The sequence below is a fragment of the Bufo gargarizans genome, chromosome 8, assembly GCF_014858855.1.
Source record: "Bufo gargarizans isolate SCDJY-AF-19 chromosome 8, ASM1485885v1, whole genome shotgun sequence".
Classification (NCBI taxonomy): domain Eukaryota; kingdom Metazoa; phylum Chordata; class Amphibia; order Anura; family Bufonidae; genus Bufo; species Bufo gargarizans.
This window is the reverse complement of record NC_058087.1, coordinates 178864385-178883547: the sequence shown is the minus strand read 5'-3', so window position 1 is coordinate 178883547 and position 19163 is coordinate 178864385. Positions and strand designations below refer to the sequence as shown.

At 46.1% G+C, this 19163-nt stretch overlaps 1 protein-coding gene and 1 long non-coding RNA gene across 2 annotated transcripts in view; one reads left to right on the top strand and one right to left on the bottom strand.

The window, feature by feature from the left end:
- The window catches only part of LOC122944523, a 34583-nt gene extending 25216 nt beyond the window's left edge, over positions 1 to 9367 (top strand). The window contains exon 3 of the long non-coding RNA XR_006391026.1: positions 9259 to 9367. This is a non-coding gene — a long non-coding RNA (uncharacterized LOC122944523). The remainder of the gene's footprint in view (positions 1 to 9258) is intronic.
- TNRC6A (trinucleotide repeat containing adaptor 6A) overlaps positions 1 to 18449 on the bottom strand; it is a 103951-nt gene extending 85502 nt beyond the window's left edge. The window contains exon 1 of the mRNA XM_044302901.1: positions 18334 to 18449. The gene's annotated coding sequence lies outside the window, so the exon portion shown is untranslated. The remainder of the gene's footprint in view (positions 1 to 18333) is intronic.
- Positions 18450 to 19163: the final 714 nt, after the last annotated feature.

Here is a 19163-nt window from a genome sequence, read left to right as displayed (position 1 = left end):
CCGTTCGGCTTAGTAAGGCTACTTTCACACTAGTGGTTTTTGCGGATTCGTCATGGATCTGCAAAAACGCTTCCATTACCATAATACAACCGCCTACATCCGTCATGAACGGATCCGGTTGTATTATGTCTTCTATAGCCATGACGGATCAGTCTTGAACACCATTGAAAGTCAATGGAGGACGGATCCGTTTTCTGTTGTGCCAGATTGTGTCAGAGAAAATGGATCCGTCCTCCATTGACTTACATTGTGTGTTCGGACGGATCCATTTGGCTCCGCTTCGTCAGGCGGACAGCAAAACGCTGCAAGCAGCCTCCAGAGCAGAATGGAGACTGATCGGAGGCAAAGTGATGCATTCTAAGCGGATCCTTTTCCATTCAGAATGCATTGGGGCTAAACTGATCTGTTTTGGACCGCGTGTGAGAGCCCTGAACGGATCTCAGAAACGGAAAGCCAAAACGCCAGTATGAAAGTAGCTTAATGTTACGAATCCGACCTATAACAGAGCAGACGAACAGAAAGGCGAGCGCAGATGTGAACTTAGCCTAAAACCTACAGGACTAGTTTTCTTTTCGTCTTTTCTCTGCCTGTTGAGCTGTGTGATTGCACTCAGTGAGTCTGTACGTAAAATCGTTCATTTCTCCCGGAGTTCACCTGCGATGAGATGAGAGGGGAGCGCTGTGAGGTCGCAGCCTTGGGCGCTCCCTGTTCTCCTGTCACATTACATATAAATACTGTGTTTTCTCGCTTGATTACATTAAGTATTCTCCAAGAGAAACTCCTTTCACTTGCTCTTTGTGAATGCATTGTGGGTTGTAACGTCCTTGAAAACCTCACTTTTTTTTTCTTTTTTCTTTTACTCTTTGAAGCCTGCAGAACTGAGACGTCCATTGTGTGCCGTACCGCAGGAAACCAAAGACTGAAGCGTACAGTGACAGTCCTAAAAAGACCAGGGTCAGGCTGCATTCACACTTCTGTCTTTAGATAGGCATGATTAATTTATATATATTTTTTTTAACTTTTTTCCCTACAATCTATTTTTCCTTTTTCTTTTTTTTTTTATGGAGAGAAATGAAGAGCCTCTCACCCCAAAAGACCTTTTTTTAGAACATTTTTAACAAACCTAGCGTATATATGGATTACTTGGACTCCATTCCTTTGAATGCCCTCCATTTAATGCTACATTTCCCCTGTAGTGGCCGCTGCATTAAGATCGACTTCCATGTCAAAAGAGATCATCATTATGACCCAACCCCTTTAAAGGGCATCTGTCAGCAGATTTGTCCCTATGACACTGGCTGACCTGTTACATGTGCGCTCGGCAGCTGAAGGCATCTGTGTTGGTCCCATGTTCATATTTGCCTGCATTGCTGAGAAAAATGAAGTTTTATATATGCAAATGAGCCTCTAGGAGCAACGGGGGCGTAGTCATTACACCTAGAGACTAAGCTCTCTCAGCAACTGCTGAGTACAATGCACTTTGACAGGGCCAGGCAGTGAAAACGGCATCACACCTGGTCCTGTCAATCAAAGTGCAGAGGGTGCAGCAGTTGCAGAGAGAGCAGAGCATCTAGGTGTAATGGTAACGCCCCCGTTGCTCCTAGAGGCTCATTTGCATACATTAAAACATCATTTTTCTCAGCAGTGCGGACACATAAGAACATGGGACCAACACAGACGCCTTCAGCTGCCAAGCTCACATGTAACAGGTCAGACAGTGTCATAGGTACAAAACTGCTGACAGATGCCCTTTAAGATGTGACAATTCCCCTGTTTGCCACAAAGGAAGCAGTTGTTATACAGACCATGAGATTGATCAGGATTAGAAAAACATGGCAGAATTTTTTGAAAAACATTGCCACACCAGTTCACAGGCCGTTCGTTGTATTGCAGCTCTTGCCCATTCACTTCAACAGAGCTAAAATTGCAATACCAGACATAACACATGGTGTGGAAGAAAGTAGCCATGTTTTTCTAATTCTGAATAGTCCAGGCTTTTAGGCCACGCTTCCTTTACCGCTAAGCCATGCCGAGGACGGCAAAAAAAACCTGAGATGCGACACAAATTCTAGACAAAATTGAGGCGCAGATTAAATAGTGAATCCCATAAGATCCTATAGAAATATTATAGTATTCACTGATCAGCCACTCTCTTGAAGTGAATAACATGCCAAGGCTCATTGACTTGCATGGGAAATGAAGGCTCAGCCCATTTGGTACGATTCCACAGAAGAGCTACTGTAGAGAAAATTGCTGAAAAAGTTTCTGCTGGTTATGATAGAAAGGGATATACACAGAAGACATCGCTGCTTACTGCATACACAGTAAGGGGCCTTGCACACGACCATGTGCCCTCCGAGACATATGGTCCGTGAGCGGGCCATATGTCCCGAAGCAGCATTTATCATGATGCTGTGCATGTTGGGCCGCCCGCGGGACTATTGTCCTGCACTCATAAAATCATATGAGTGGGGGACAATAACCCCGCGGGCGGCCCAACGTCCACAGCATCATTGCTGCTCCAGGACATATGGCCCGCTCACGGGCCGTATGTCTCGGAGGGCATACAGTCGTGTGCAAGAGCCCTAAGGCTGGGTTAAATGTGTGCAAAAAACATATACGTTAAATAGATACCTAAGACGGATGCCATACAGGAGTTCCACCGTAAAAAATGTATATCTTAGCGTATAACGTTTTCTTACGAACTCTGCAGTATAGAAAAGCGTAGTATACTGCGATCCTTTTCTTCCCAAACATATATGTTAAAGATAGGACAAATGTATGACGTGAACCCAGCCTTACAGGTAGAAGGTTTAAGGCCCCATTCACACGTCCGCAATTTCGTTCCACATTTTGCGGAACGGAATTGCGGACCCATTCATTTCTATTACTGGTCAGTGGCCCACGTAAAAGGGCTGCATGCACATGGAGACCGCGCATGTCCCTAGTATGGATCCATATGTCCTCTGTGTGCTGCTGTACAACCTAGGCGGTGGATACCGCATGTGCAGGTTACCCTCTCGTAGAAGCAACACAGTATGGCGACATTTTTTAGCACTATATGAGGCAAAACCTAGCATGACAAAAGCTGATTATATCCTGTGGCCTTTCACTAAGGCTTTAGGAGGCCGGGCTCACGCGTGAGGATTTAACACCGTCGCTGCTGTATACTACAAATGGGAAGAATTGAAACCCCAGGAAAGGCTGCAGCGAAGTTAGGAGTACAAAAATACCATTATACAGTCACCCAGATTCTAATTTTGTGAGTCAGGGTCTCTCATGCCATCATGTTAAAAAAATAACTGTGTAATTTGTAAGGAGACGATGGGCGCACAGAAAGCACTATGTATGTACGACAGTATGTCATAGTGTCACCCACACAGCAAAACAGGTGCCGGCCGCATCCGTTCACCTATCACATAGACTAGTTCAGGAGCAGAGTATAGGAATGGAGTCATGCTCTGCCTTCCAGTGCACCGCCTCTTCTCCGCTGCCAAATGTGGCTCCGGCTGTTTGCTGCGGACTTTGGTCTGCGTGCACTGATATATGTGCCGAGCTGGTAGCTTGGACGGGTTTAACTCACACTACAACAGTGTGCCCCCGCCAAATGTCACAACCACTGTGCCCCCGCTGCTTCTTTCATCACAGCCCCAGTCATACCGCTGAGCTCCTGCTGGCATAATGTGTCTGGAAAGCGGGCAACTGGAATATAATAATATACATTAGGCATATCCTAGGAAAGCTGGGTGACAAGCTATATCTGCCATAGGGGCTGTCACCCAGCAAGGATGAGCCCCAAGTAAAGGGGTATTCCCTTCTGTCTTATAAAGTGAAGGTATATCGGCAGGCTGCGCCATCACTTTATGATCGATGGAGGTGCAACCTCTGAGAATGAAGGGGCTGCACAGATTGGTTTAGGGGTATATGCACACTGCAGTCTAGTTAATACAGAGTTTTGCAGCATTTCCGCACCAAATCAACACAAAAATCCTCATGTGTTTAGGCCGCTTTCACATGTCCGTGATGACATCTGTGACAACATGGCCAGCGGTTCATTCACGAAGAGGTCCATGAAGGCGTTTGGTCTGCTTTTTTGCTCTCCGTACGTCATTCGTATTCCACCTACACTGCTAGGCAGAAAATTTATCTCCTATCAATTGTCCATAAAAACCACAAACCAAACATGGACACTGGCTGTCTTGTGTCAGCGGTTTACACTAAGCTATAGAATATGCTGTGCATGAGGGATCTGCATGCTTTCGTTGTGCCACCATGGACTCGATGGATGCATGAGCGGTCCGTGAAGACAGCGATTCACTGATGTGTAAAAGGGGCCTTACTTGCGGATTCTGACATGGATTTGCCCCAGATCTCACCCTCTGCACTGAAAATCCACACAAACAATTGACATGCTGCGGATTTTAAAATCAACACCACTGGTCAATTTCAACACAACGTACATCTTAGGGTCCATTCACACGTCCGCAAAATGGGTCCACATCCGTTCCGCAATTTTGCGGACCCATTCATTTTCAATGGGGCAGGAATGTGCTGTCCGCATCCGCACTTCCGGATCTGCACTTCCGTTCCACAAAAAAATAGAACATGTCCTATTCTTGTCGGCCTTGCGGACAAGAAAAGGCATTTTCTATGAGAGTGCCGGCGATTTGCGGTCCGCAAAATGCGGAACGCACATTGCCGGTGTCCCATGTTTTGCGGATCCGCAAAACACATACGGACGTGTGAATGGACCCTTAGGGTCTCTCACCATTTTAGGCTGGGTTCACATAACGTTTTATGCCTTCACTTGACGCATACGTTACAAAAAAAAGATACAAAAACGCAGCACACCATGTTCTTGTATCCTGCACAGTCCGGTAAAAAAAAAGTTCACAATGAAACTCTATGGTGAACGGATGCCACTGTATGGCATCAGTCTGAGGCATCCGTTTAACGTGTATGTTATAAGGATGGGAAAAAACGTGACGTGAACCCAGCCTTAGCTGATACTGTATTGCGCTGTGGATTGTTCTCACGAAAATCAGTGTGGAAAAGCCACACGTAATATGCATCACGTGCAAATACTGTACGCTTAGGGTATGTTCATATGGCGTAATTTGACGCTGTCAGAATCCACCAGATATATCAAAGCATTTTCTGCTGCGGTTGTAAAGTGTAGAGGCTGCTGACCTGCTCACGGCCCAGCACCATTGAAATGGACAGCCACCACGGCTTCCAGCAGCAGGTGCGTGCACAGAGTGCCAAGAGGGGACATGTCCCTTCTTGGTGCGGTCATGGCTTTAAACCGCCACCCTATGATCTTCAGCACCGCCTCCCTCTGAAAACAATGGAAGGCAGACACCACATGGCTGACGGCAAAAGTTTGGCATGGTATCCGTTCAAGAAACGCAGTGTGAACGGCCCCTTATTGTTGCTTCCCTTTCACTGCACAGTGTCAACTGCTTTACTGAGAAAAGTGAATAGGTTTGGCTGCAGTTTCCTGCACAACCAGTTGGCCAGGAGCGCCGCTGTGGAGGAAAAACCAAGGGCGCGGCACAAAACCAGACCTGCATCCCCTTCATTCTTTGTATCAGTGGAGGTCTGAGAGGCCAGACCCCCACCAGTGAGAGCATATATACCGTCGCTTTTTAGATGGAAATAGCGCTTTAGCAAATGGTCAAACGGTGGAATTTCCATAGAAAAATCTGCAACGAACATGGGGCAAATCTCCATGCGTTTTCACCCCACAATGGAAATCCGCAGCATGGATTGACATACTGTGTATTTAAAATCTGCACCACTGATCACTTTATAGGGTTGGTCGGCCATGCCCCTTTTGCGACCCGCAAACAGCAGGCCCGTGTGCACCCCACATCATGGATGCAGACCCATTCGCTTGAATGCATCTGCAATCCAGAAGGTGCGGAACGGAGGCACGGAAGCACTAAGCAGTGCTTCCGTGGGGTTTCTCTCCGTACCTCTGCACCGCAAAAAAATAGATCATGTTCTATTTTTTTACGGTGCGGACAGATCACAAAAAAATAGCCATATAGAGGTCTACGAAAGCCCCTTGTGGAAGACGACCATGCTAGTCGTCACCCAGCTTTCCCAGGAGCAAAGATAAGAGGTGATATGGGAACCTTGACAGAATTGAGAGAAAGGACATGGCTAGAAGAAGTTGTAAAATGCTTGTATAAAGTCGTGCGCCATATTTTGGTGCCAGTTATTGGTGTGTAGTCATCTCCGTAGCATACGGAAGAGAAGTGTCACATGCCTCAACAAGTTCATCATGACTCGTGCACCATTTTTAGAAATTTGGCATCATTTTCAATCACTACATTCATCTGTCTTGCGACACTATTGCCCCCTCCCCAAAAATCTCCCCCCAGTTTATATAATTGCATTTAGGGGACTGGGAAAGCTGGGGCCACAACCCCTGTGGGGCGATTTAACAGCATTTTTAGTGCAATATCTGCTCCAGAGATTAGCAGCAGGAGAATCACTTGCCAGGAGGATGGTGATCACTTTCAGGACCCTTCGCTCAGCACTTGTAGACAGATATGTTGTAGCAGGTGCAAATAACCCAGCAGGGTCTATTTATACAGAGTCGCCTCTGAGCATAGCGAGTCACAAGCCTTAATCTTCTGTCTGCCACACCGGTCATCATCATACTGACAAATGCAGCTTGTTTACCAAGGAGGAAGACGAGTCGCAACCAATATGTCATGACATCCAAAGACTCTCCCTCCATAGGAACCTTTTATATTATAACATATATGAAGTGCGTGAAAGTATATAAAAGGCAGGTGTACCAAGTCACATAAAACCTCCATGTTTTACCACTAATAAACTAGTAAATGCAAACAATTATTTTATTATTGCATTGCACTCATTTTGGGCTAAAAATATTTTTTTCAATTGGTGTTTATTAAAAATGTTGAGCCCCTTTCTCTGTGCAGATTCTCTAGTAGCATACTCTGTATTTTTACTGCGTTCCGTCAGGCAGCTCAGCCGACAGCTCGTTATCTCTGATCTCTGACCTTATAAACTCATTATAGCTCAATTCTTATCTTATTGATAAGAATGTGGATTAAATAAGTGTTTATGACCTTTTAGTCATTTAGAGATAAGGGTTATTAGATGACCGCCACAAAGTGTCGCTCAGGTTATGTCTGAGAAAAGACGGACGTAAAGGTATGCATTTTTCACCCAGATTTCTGTGCATATTCCATTTAAAGGGGTTATGCTGTGATTGATGTAAAAATTAATATTAGACATCATATAGTACATCACTATCTCTTCCTGAGGGCTCATGCACACAAACGTTTTTTGCGTTCAGTATACTGGCCATTTTTTTAGCTTACTATGCGTTACTTATACTGAACCATTCATTTCAATGGGTCAGCAAAAAAAATGAAGTGTCTCCATGGGCATTCCGTTTTTTCTGTATTTCCATTTTTCTGTTCCGTTCAAAGATAGAACATGTCCTATTATTGCCCGCAAATCACGTTCCGTGGCTCCATTAAAGTCAATGGGTCCGCAAAAAAAACTGAACACATACGGAATGTACTCCGTATGTCTTCCGTATCCGTTCCGTTTTTGCGGAACCATCTATTGGAAATTTTATGCCCAGCCCAATTTTTTCTATGTAATTACTGTATACTGTATATGCCATACGGAAAAACGGAACCGGAAACACTACTGAAACGAAAAATGGATCTGTTAAAAAACGTCCCGCAAAACACTGAAAAAGCCATACGGTCGTGTGTATGAGCCCTAACTAAGATAGAACCAGCCCTGTGCCTCACATGGATCCAGACATCTCCACATTCATTGTTCCAATTTTCCTGCTTGACTGATTTCAGGATGGCAGCTCAGAGGCCGTGCCCTTTCTCAGAGGCCGTGCCCTTTCTCAGAGGGCGTGCCCTTTCTCAGAGGGCGTGCCCTTTCCTGCTGTAGCTTTTCCCCTGTAACTACCACAACTTCTAATAGAAGATAAGGCTGGTGACATTTAAAGCTTTAAACTGAGTGTGTGCGACCACCTTAGTGAGGTGGACGGAGGATTAAGGAAAAGAACAAACAGCAGGTGGCGCTATATAGACATTTTTTTTTTTATAGTTCAGTGACTATACTACATTTTTGAATAATATGCAATTACAAAAGTTTTCAGGTCCAGGCGCTGTTTTAAAAAACAGAGAATATTTTTTTTGTGGGACAATCTCTTTAAATTTCCTTCCTATTGTTTTAAATTGTAATCCGCGTTTCCGTCCCTACGGCTCCAAACTTTGTTTTTAACCGCCAGTTTGAAATCTGCATCAAGAAGTGACACGCTCATTCTCGATGCATTTGCAAACCGTGGCGGGTAACCACACACATTGTGCACGTGCCCTAAGGGTCGGGTGTGCAGAATGTCTGTTACCCAGTGCCCATTTGCAATCAGCTAGATAGGTGCTCCCTCCTGGCAAGGAAAATCCCAGGTCAGCTGCCTGAAGCTGAGGTCGTCACCGCCCTCCTGAAAAAAAGACATGCCCCCTGAGCTGCCATGATGATACAAAGAGGCAGCCCCTCTTCTCCCATGAGATCCTATTACAGGGTCTGTCCATTATCACAGGACGCGACCTGTAATAGATATATAATAGATGCGTCAATCAGCGGGCTTTTAACCAATCACAGATCTGTAAGAAGCGTCACAATCGCTGCTATTTCTTGTCATTTACTGTTCGTCCCTGTAGCCCGCTAACCAATAATCCGTACGGTCTCCATCTTTATTTATGACCTGTAGCCCTGGAGGTTGATTGCACCCAATGCAGTGGTGACAGTCACCATACGTGCAGCGAACCAGAGAGTGGAGCAGTCAGGTAAAGGCGAAGACGCTGCTCAGCTATGTGTTACCATGACGACCCACCCCTGCTTGTCGTATCTAGGGAGCGAGGTCTTGTTTCTTCCCCTCTGGGAATGGAGATAGTCGGTGTAGATTCACCGGCAGGCAAAAAGGTGATTTCAGGCAAAGCAAAGATGGGGGGGGGGGGAAAGTTAGTTATAAATAATATATCAGTCTACGCCTGCAACCAGGGTAATCAGGAGCTTATGGTCGTATTGTGTATTTATATACATGTACGGTGTCGGTGTATATAATAATATATATTTTATTGAATACTAACCTCTCCCACCACACTGAAAATTTGCCTTTAAAAACCATTACATAAATGGCTGAATTGCATGCCCTTTTTATAGCCCTCCACCTCTTTTGTTTTATAGGATGATAAAACACAACGGAGTAGAAAAGTTAATCTCGTGAAAGGAGCGATGAGGTCTGTCGTCATCAGGACAGGTCGAAGACTAGGACGAGCAACAGGATCACTGCGTAAGGCCCCATTCACACAACTGTATTTTTGGTCCTTACCCATTCATTGCAAAAAAAAAAGGGGCAGCACACCATGTGCTGTCCACATCCATATGTCCATTCCGCAGTCCCACAAAAAAGATAGAATATGTCCTTCTCCGTTTGGTGGACAAGAACAGGTATTGTGACAATGGGTCCGCAAAAATATCAGATGCAGCACGGACGTCATCCGTATTTTTTGTGGTTGTGTGAATGCACCCTAAAGCTGGCCATACACGTTAGATAAAGGTCAGCCGAATCCACCATCTAATGTGTATGGGGGACTCCTCTCTCCCTCTGACTGCAGATGGGGCATGTTAGATTTTAACTGCCTAATCCTTTTTGTTTTCAGGGAGATGAGCCTTTGCCAGAGATATCTGGCAGGGGTTCATCCTGTCTGACGGTTCAGGACACATGCGTGCTCAGCCAAGCGTGCATGTATGTTGGGGGAGGTCCAGAGAGATGTCTGTCGACCAAAAGAACATTCGGCAAGCAGCCGCGGATCCGCAATACACGGGTCTCGTTCCGTGGCCATTCCGCATCACGCATGCGGACCCATTCATTTCAATAGGTCCGCAAATCCCGAGATGCGGAACGGAACACTACGGAAGCACTACGGAGTGCTTTCTGAGGTTCCGTTCCGTGCTTCCGCACCACAAAAAGATAGAGCTTGCTCTATCTTTTTGCGGAACGGAGGGATAGCGGACCCATTCAAGTGAAAAGGCCAAGATCCCTATGCGGCTGCCGCACGGCAGGTGCCCGTGCTTAGCGGACCGCAATTTGCGGTCCACAGCACAGGCTTCACACGGTCGTGTGAACAAGCCCTAAGGCTGTATTCACACAACAGTGATAAATGGCTGTCTTCAGAACTAATTAAAGTCTATGGGGCTATTCAGATGGCCATTTATTTTAATGGCCAGTAAATAGCGGCCGTCAAAAAATACGACATGTCTTATTTTTACTCGTTTCCAGAGCCAGACGGACCACATTGAAATCAGTGGACCTATTTTTAAGGACTGTTTAGACCAGGGATCAGCAACCTTTGGCACTACAACTGCTGTGAAACTACAACTCCCGACATGCACTCTTACCCTGGGTTCAGACCTGAGCGTTCTGAAACGAGCGCTCTGTATGCGCGATTGTACGGGCGTTTACAATCGCGCATACAGAGACAACCGAACGCCCATTGTCGCTCGTTCCCGAAAGTCTATGTACGGGAACGCGCGACAAACGCCCAAAAAAAAGCTCAATAACTTGTTTGAGCGTCGGGCGTTTTACAGCGCGATCCTATACGCTGTAAAACGCCCAGGTGAGAACCATTCCCATAGGGAAGCATTGGTTTCTCCTTGTTGAGCGTTTTACAGCGCGTAGGAACGCGCTGTAAAACGCTCAGGTGTAAACTTAGGGTCAGGGCTCTGTGCCAGTCGGGCCCATGCTGCGGACCGCAAATTGCAGTCCACAATGCACGGGCATGACCGTGGGGCAGCCACCTGCATGCACTATTTTTTTGCGGTGCTGAGGGACGGCCAGAAACACCATGGAAGCACTCTGTAGTGCTTCCGTGGGGTTCCGATCCGTGCTTCCGTTCCACACCATTCTGCATCTCCGGATTTGCGGACCCATTGAAGTGAATAGGTCCACATCCGTGATGCGGAATGGCCACAGAACGGCGCCCGTGTATTGCGGATCCGCAAATGTGGTCCGCAATACGGCAACAGGAAGCACACGTTCGTGTTGCGCAACAGATAGGGCACAACTACACTGCAACATGTGTCGCGCAACATTGATGTCGCGTGACAATTTTTATAATAATAATCTATGGTGTCGCACTGCGACTGCGACAGTTGCAGAAAAATCTATTTTGGATGTTTTTTTTGGCGACTGTCGTGTCGCAGTATGTCTTATGTCGCAGTGTGACACCATAGACTATTATTATTAAAATGGTCATGCGACATTACAGCGACAGATGTCGTCGTGTAGCCCTAGCCTAAAGCTAGAAAAAATGGTGCAGCTATTGCAGGGCTCCTCAGCATTGGAATTTGTATGTGCTTATTGCAAGGGGAAGACTGGGGTTGATACTGTATGTTTACTCCCATCTGTATACAGTGTATATTAATCATGCTTAGGGCTCATGCACACAAACGTATGTTCTTTCCGTGCCTGTTCCGGTTTTTTTGTGGACCGGATGCGGAACCATTCATTTCAATTGGTCTGTTTCCGAATGTCTGTTAGACATGTCCTATTATTGTCTGCATCACAGACAAGCATAGTACTGTTCTATTAGGGGCCAGCTGTTCCGTTCCGCAAAATACGGAATGCACACGGACGTCATCCGTGTTTTTTGCGGACCGCAAAATACATACGGTCATGTGCATGAGCCCATATAATGAGACAGCGAGGTATAACATGACTGAAGCACTGATAGCCTCAGCATCCCCACAATAGCACCGTCGCCCTCCAATTTGATGATGATGTGTTCTTCTCCCAAGAACCAACACCCGTCAAATACAATCTGCGCCTATAACACTATAATATTGTACAAGATCTACAGAATATGCATTATAATAAGGAGCCGCTGTATGGTGAGATAGCCGCGTCTTGTGCAATGACATCATTGGGCATTAGCATAAGTCGCTGCATCTTTACACCGCTTTATACATGTCGTGGGGGGCATCTGGTCCCCTGGGCGGGACTGTAACCTTTTGCTATTACTACGCCCCTGGCCTACAGCCATGTTTTCTTCATCTCCCATTACACTGCATTGCTGCTGACAATCCCACACAGGCTCCTATTCAACCTGCCTATGTTTATATAGCTGCAGTCTCTCAAGGACGCTACAGGGAGGGGGGGGAGAGGTGTCCCCACTTGCCCTGGTACTCCGCCAGACTTTTTAATGAAGGGGAGGCGATTAAAGCCAGAGCAGACTGGGTAGGACTCGATTCAGACTGGCAGGCAGGATGAACCCATCATTATTTCAATTTTTCTGAGTCGCTTACAGTATGAAATCACACATCAGGGGAGAAATGCAAAAAAAAAAAGGAAATCTGCCTCCGAGATTGTGGTCACAAAATTAAGAAAAAAAATAAAATAAGGAAAATAGGGTGGAGGAAAGTCACAGTGGCCGTGGTATGAACACCGGATTCGAGCGCAGTGGTGAGAACAGAAATACCTCCAGGGAAATTAATTGTGAGGAGGAGATATACCCTTGAAAGCACAAGCTCACATTTATACCCAGGTGTAGAGAACAAACATCCGTCACCTCTGGGGTTATAATTATACACTTATTACAAGAATGGTGCCCTGTGATACGTGCTGCCAGGGTGGTCACTGATGCTCACATGCATGAAAAACGCTTCCATTACTGATAATACAGCCATCGGTTACGAACGGATCCGGTTTTATTATGTCTTATATAGTCAAGACGGATCCAGTTGTATTATGTCTTATATAGCCAAGACGGATCCGGTTGTATTATCTTTAACATAGCCAAGACGGATCAGTCATGAACTCCATTGAAAGTCATTGGGAAACTGATCTTTTTTCTATTGTGTCAGAGAAAACGGATCCGTCCCCATTGACTTGCTGCGGTTTGCTCTCCGGTATGGGAACGCAACCAAACAGAACAGAATGCATTTTGGAGCATTCCGTTCCGTTCAGTTACATTTTGTTCCCGTTGACAATGAATGGGGACAAAACGGAAGCGTTTTTTTTTTTCCGTTATTGAGACGGATCTCAATACCGGAAAATGGAAACACTGGTGTGGAAGAAGCCTAAGCGGCGCTGTGGATGTCAGGTAGCTAACCCCCCTGCGGTTTGTCTGCAATCAAGAGAAAATAGATCAAGGTGTAAATAGGGAAATAAAATTATAACAATTACTCATCTGTGGCCCCGTGATGCTCTTTCTTAACCATGCCGGATTGGTGACATTACATTGACACAAGCAGATCATTGGCCTCAGCGGTCACTTGTGCCAACGTGACGCCGCTGCTGCAGCACAGTAATGGCACAGGGCACCAGTGTGTAGGCACTGGAGCGATGGGAGATTTAACAGATAAGTAAGGGCGCACTCACACATTGCAGAAAATTCCCCTGGAAAACCTGCAACAGAAAGATTATCTTAATGGGGCTGTTCTGCAGCTTAAGGGCGCAGTCACACGACCGTAGTGTTTTTCGGATCCGCAAAACATGGATACCGGCCGTGTGGGTTCCGCAATTTGCGGACCACACATGGCCACAACTATAAAAGAAAACGCCTATTCTTGTCCATTGTTTTGGTCCGCATCCGAGCCGCAGTTTTTGGGGCTTGGATGTGGAGCCATTCACTTAAATGGGGCCGCAAAAGATGCGGACAGCACTCCGTGTGCTGTCCGCCTCCGTTGCTCCGTTCCGTGGTCCGCAAAAAAAATATAGCCTGTCCTATTCTTGTCCGTTTTGCGGACAAGAATAGGCAGTTATATCAATGGCTGTCCGTGCTGTTCCGCAAATAGCGGAACGCACACGGACGCCATCCGTGTTTTGCGGACCGCAAAACACACAACGGTCGTGTGGTGTGCATGTAGCCTAAAACATAGCTCAATATCCCCATTTCAGTGGCAGATGTAATCCGCATCAAAATTCACATAGAAATCCATACCGTTCTGCGAATAAATATCTGGAACAAAAGCCACACCTTTGTGAGAATCCACACCTGCAGATTTTCTGGTGGAACTTTCCGCAACGAGCGAGTGCACCCTAATCGTTCATATTACTTGGTATTCATTTTTGGGGGTGAGTGGTTTCTATATGTAGGCATTTCAAAAAGATCATTACATTTCCTGTACGCTACCCGCACACATCGCACACATCGCACACGTGTTTTCCGTCTTTTTTTGTAGAAAAACCACCGCGTAGTACAGTACCAGCAAAGTAAATGAGATTTGACCAAATCTCATGTACACTTTACGGATATTTTCCGTGCGGTAATAGACCTGCTGTGCGGATTTAGACATAAGCAGGATGTCAGTTGTGTGTGTGTGGATTTGTAGTGCGGATGTCTTGCTTTGCAATGCAGTGAGATCAGTGCAAGTAACACCTACGGATTTTGTGCAGATTTGGTTCTTAAACGCGGAGAGATCTGCATGAAAATACACACTTCAATTCTATTTGCAACCCAAGGAGCGGTCTCCTAAAGACCCTTTATAAAATGAAGTGTGATGTTAACAGGAGCAGTGTCTGACCACTCCTATAGGCTTTAATAACGTCTGCCAGGACTTCTCAGTTAGCAGTGTAAACTACTAATTATAAGAGTCAGCCCCTCACCCCCAGCTTGTTATATCACCGAGTTAAATAAGGGATGTCTGCTCCTCATGTGTACCCTGGGCCCCATGCATTCATCCTTATTATACCTCAGCGCTGGATGGGATCCAGAAAGCGTAGACTGGTGATGAGGCCTAGAGACAAGTGTGAGAGCAAGAAAACTAAGAGCGTACACAAGAGCCGGAGATATAATTAGTGGATTACCAGCGACATATGAAACCACAAAGCAAGTCAGGTGCAAAGAATAGACATACGTTTAAAGTGGTCTCATCTTGTGATCGCCCCAGGTCCCGCTCATAACACCCCTGGCAAAATCACTGGACAGCTAGGCAATGTAGTAGTCTATGGCTGCCATTCAAGAAAATACAAGGATTGGCCGAGTCCACCAGAACAGGAGACACCAGTACAGACTAGTGTTGATCACGAATATTCGAATTGCGAATTTTAATCGCGAATATCGGCACTTCGAGAATTTGCGTATATTTCGAAATTCGCAAAATATATTCGTAATTGCGAATATTCGATTTTTGTGAAAATAACAGTTCATGCGAATTTTTATGCGACCATTTGTATGCGAATTTTCGCAATCAAGAAAATAATGCCTGGAGATCATGAATTCGCGAATTCTCTAATATATGGCGAATATTTGCCCAAATATTCGCGAAATATCGCGAATTCGAATATTGCCCCTGCCGCTCATCACTAGTACAGACACTAGTTCATAGAGGGGCTCCATAGGCACTAATAGGACATGTGAAGGGGTCGCCTTCAAGAGAAAAATCAAAGAATCTCTTATTATTTATTAAAGGCAATGTGTCACGCCAGGTTGTTCAGCCCTGGGGACCTTTTCTGCAGAACACCAAGCGTGGCCGGACCCGCAGGGGCAATCATACTTACCCGATCTGCTGGGTTCCAGGTAAATCACTTCCCCTCGGGTGCTGCAGATCTTGGGTCAACATCTTGCTGCTGAAGCTAATGACTCGCCACATCGGTGACATGTCACATGACCCAGTGACATGACACATGGGTGACACGTCACTGCTGCAGCCAGTCAGTGGCTTCAGCGGCCCTGTGACCAGATGTTGATGCAGGGGAACGGCAAAGCCTGAGGGGAAGTGATGAAACTGGAACTTTGCTGTGGGGATCAAGTAAGTATGATTCTCACCAAGAGTCTGGCCTTGCTGGGGGGTTCTGCAGAAAAGTTCCCATGGGGCAAATAGCACCTTAACAGCATCTAGAAGATGTAGTAAAAATAAGCAAGTGGTTGCATAAGTACAGACTGAATTGCTGGCTGCAGCACCCTGGTAAGGGCACCATTGTACGGGGAACACAGTAAAGGGGCTGTATTGCCAAATCAGGACTATAGCCCCTCCATTCTTAAGATCGGTGGGGGTACCAGTGGTATGCCATGACTTCATGAGAAGGAAATATAACAACAGTTGTGGGTAGCTGTCGCCAGTCTATACAAAGCTTAGGACTAACGACGTCCAGCGGGTTATGCTTACATGGATAAAGGGTTTGTTGCAGTGTATGGTCAGTCTCCCCTTTACCGAGCCTTGCTGTTTTAGGAGTAGGATTAGTTTGGATATCCCACTTTCCCAGGCATTGACTGAAGAGATCTTGGAAATGGTGAAAAATGTAAACCCTATTTCACCACTAACCCCTACATACCAGGAGAACCCCACAAGGCCGGCCATTTTGGAAAGGTCTCTGACCCAGTTATCACACCAGACAAGGACTCTAATCTGCAGCCATATTTTGGCCATCTGAAATGGCCTACACCAGTGATGGCTAACCTCTAGCACTCCAGCTGTGGCGAAACTACGACTCCCAGCATGCTCCATTCATTTCTATGGAGTTCGGAGAACAGCCAAGCAAGTGTACATCTTAGGAGTTGTAGTTTTACCACAGCTGAAGTGACGGAGGTTAGCCATCACATGCCTACACGGACAGCGCCGCATGTTCCATGTAGCTGCATAACATGATACACGCTGAAGCTCCAGACTATAGGAAAGTCTCCATCCTTCGCGTCAGACAGCCAGCTACCAAAAAACTAGCGTTCTGGACGCTCTCCCTGAATAATACATTCCCGCACTTTACATCACTCAATTAAATCTGATAAAAACAGCAATTAAACCCAATCTCATACAACTTATCCCATGAGATCATTTCTCCCCCTTGTTAAAAAAAGCTTCCAGTATTTTTCTGTTCTAATGAGTATTTGGAGAACCTCTCCCGGGACGGCTGATTAATTTCCAATCCCATTAAACTCTATGGATAGGATTAATTGCCCAAAGCTGATGGGGGAGAGATGACACTGTAACGCAGGGCATCTGTAGACGATCATTGCACTTTGCAGTGATTACAAATCCTTCATTAAAAACAGTTAGTTACAAATCGCTGTTCAGTGTCATGGAATTTTAGCGGAACGTAGCTAAAAATCGCCTATGTAGCCTGAAACACGCCCGACACTAGAATCCGTCACCATACGACACTGTCTATATTATTGGGACTCAACTCTAAAAACGTTTGGGGCAAAAAGTGCAACTATTAACCACAGCAGCCAGTCGATTTTCAAAATGGAGGCGATTATCCCGACTTCTGGCACCGGGGAAAGCAACAGCTAGACAGGTATTCCGCAGGGTAATGTAGTATTACATGGCAGCCATTCAAAGGAATGGCCTTCCTTATATTACAAGGATGGCTGACGTCCGGCAGAGCAGATCAGCTCTCCGTTCTGACTCATACAGGGGGTCCCTGAGTGGGAGACCCCCTCTTTATAATGTTCATAGGCTGTAATAAGGCATATGGACAGGGGTTGATGAGAGAACCCCATGCTAAATTTACCAGTGTAATAAAATCAGAACTGTAGCTTATTGCGGGGGGCGGCAAGTTTGGGACACCCCATGATGTCAATATGACCCAATAGGCCGTATTGAAAATGCCTTCCAGATAGTTCACTCCCAGTTACAGCTCATCATAGACGTAAAAATGTCCTTCTGACCAGGGTAGACTGAAGCTGCCCCATTATTGATTTGTGGTCGCAAAAAGATTCTGATGTCGACCACTTGTTTTTTTCCAGCAGGGGGGCACTGTTGTCATATGTAGTATTACACAGTGCTCATTCCAATGTGTAAATGACCATGCAATAAAAGGTCTTGAAAGACCTCCGGGGCGAGAAGCACCCTTGTCTCGACTGGGGGAGTCCCCTTTTATGACTTCAAGGCTCCGGCTACATGTCAAGATTTGTCGCAGAAAAGTTACACAACATTGTTTCTGACGATAGGTCAATGGTGTCGAAATGCGACTACGACGCGACTGTCGCAGGGTGACACCATTGACTGTCATCACAAAAAGTTGCGCTGCAAATGTTGTCATGTGGCCAGACCCTGATGGGACAACCCTTTTTTTTCTACATGCCCCGATAGCTCTGCATGTAGACATAGGCTTATCTCCCCACCATACTGGCAGGGGGTGCACATCAACTAGACCTCATGGATTCCTGCCCCCGGATCGTGGCCACGTTCCAACTAACAGTCACCAAGCGTGATGAATCCCTGGCAGCTGTCATTAGGTGCAAACAAGGGAAACCTGCATATGCTCCATGCAAATAAGGGCCATTTTGGCACAGCAGCCCCGGGAAACATCACCCTCACCTCTAGAGGATAAAGATGCATGAGGGTTCCCAGAGACAGAGCCGGCAGAAGAAGGCACAGTGTCACCGGCGGCGGCAGCGGACGTGTTCCTGGGAATCCCTGCTGAGGCCGACATGGCTCTGGAGAACATGAGAGAAGCAGCGAGCGCGGCGACGGACGATTGACTGCAGTGTAGTCACCTTGACAAGTCTCCGGAGGGCTCTACTGCCTGTCCCCCCCCCACTCCCCCAAGTGGAAGCTTGGAAGGATGGGAGACGTTCTCGCGTCGTCCCTCGTGTGATGTTGTTTTCATGCACTGACCGACATATGATGTCTCAGCCCCGGCGACGCACCGTGCAGGGAATTCCATAGCAATTACTGTCATAGAGAGACGGTGTCACATTTAGCACAGCAGGTGCGCTGCTTTAAAGGGGAGCTCCATTTTGTGCTTCTTTTGTATAAGGAATCACCTAACCATTTAACAACCAAAGTGTTTCAGTCACGAATGACCAGACACCTGCACTGATTTTGCGCACACTGTGCTTTTTGGGCCACCAAAATAAGGGTGTGGGTTTTTTTTTTGTTAGTTTTTTTCAACAATGGCATTTTTTTCTGTTGCCCTTTTTTGGACCAAAAAATGCTGTGGCCAGATGTTACATGTTGGCCGATAGGATATTATAAAACGATCTACGAACACTGGGGGGTTTTTTGTCTAGGAGAAAAAAATTGGATAACAAAATGTTGTGCGACTAAAAAGCCACCCCCAAAAAATGCTTGTAAAAATACACGAGTTTCTTGGCATTTTTTTTAACAAGCCAAACAACACCCCACAAAAAAATAAGTATGGCAGC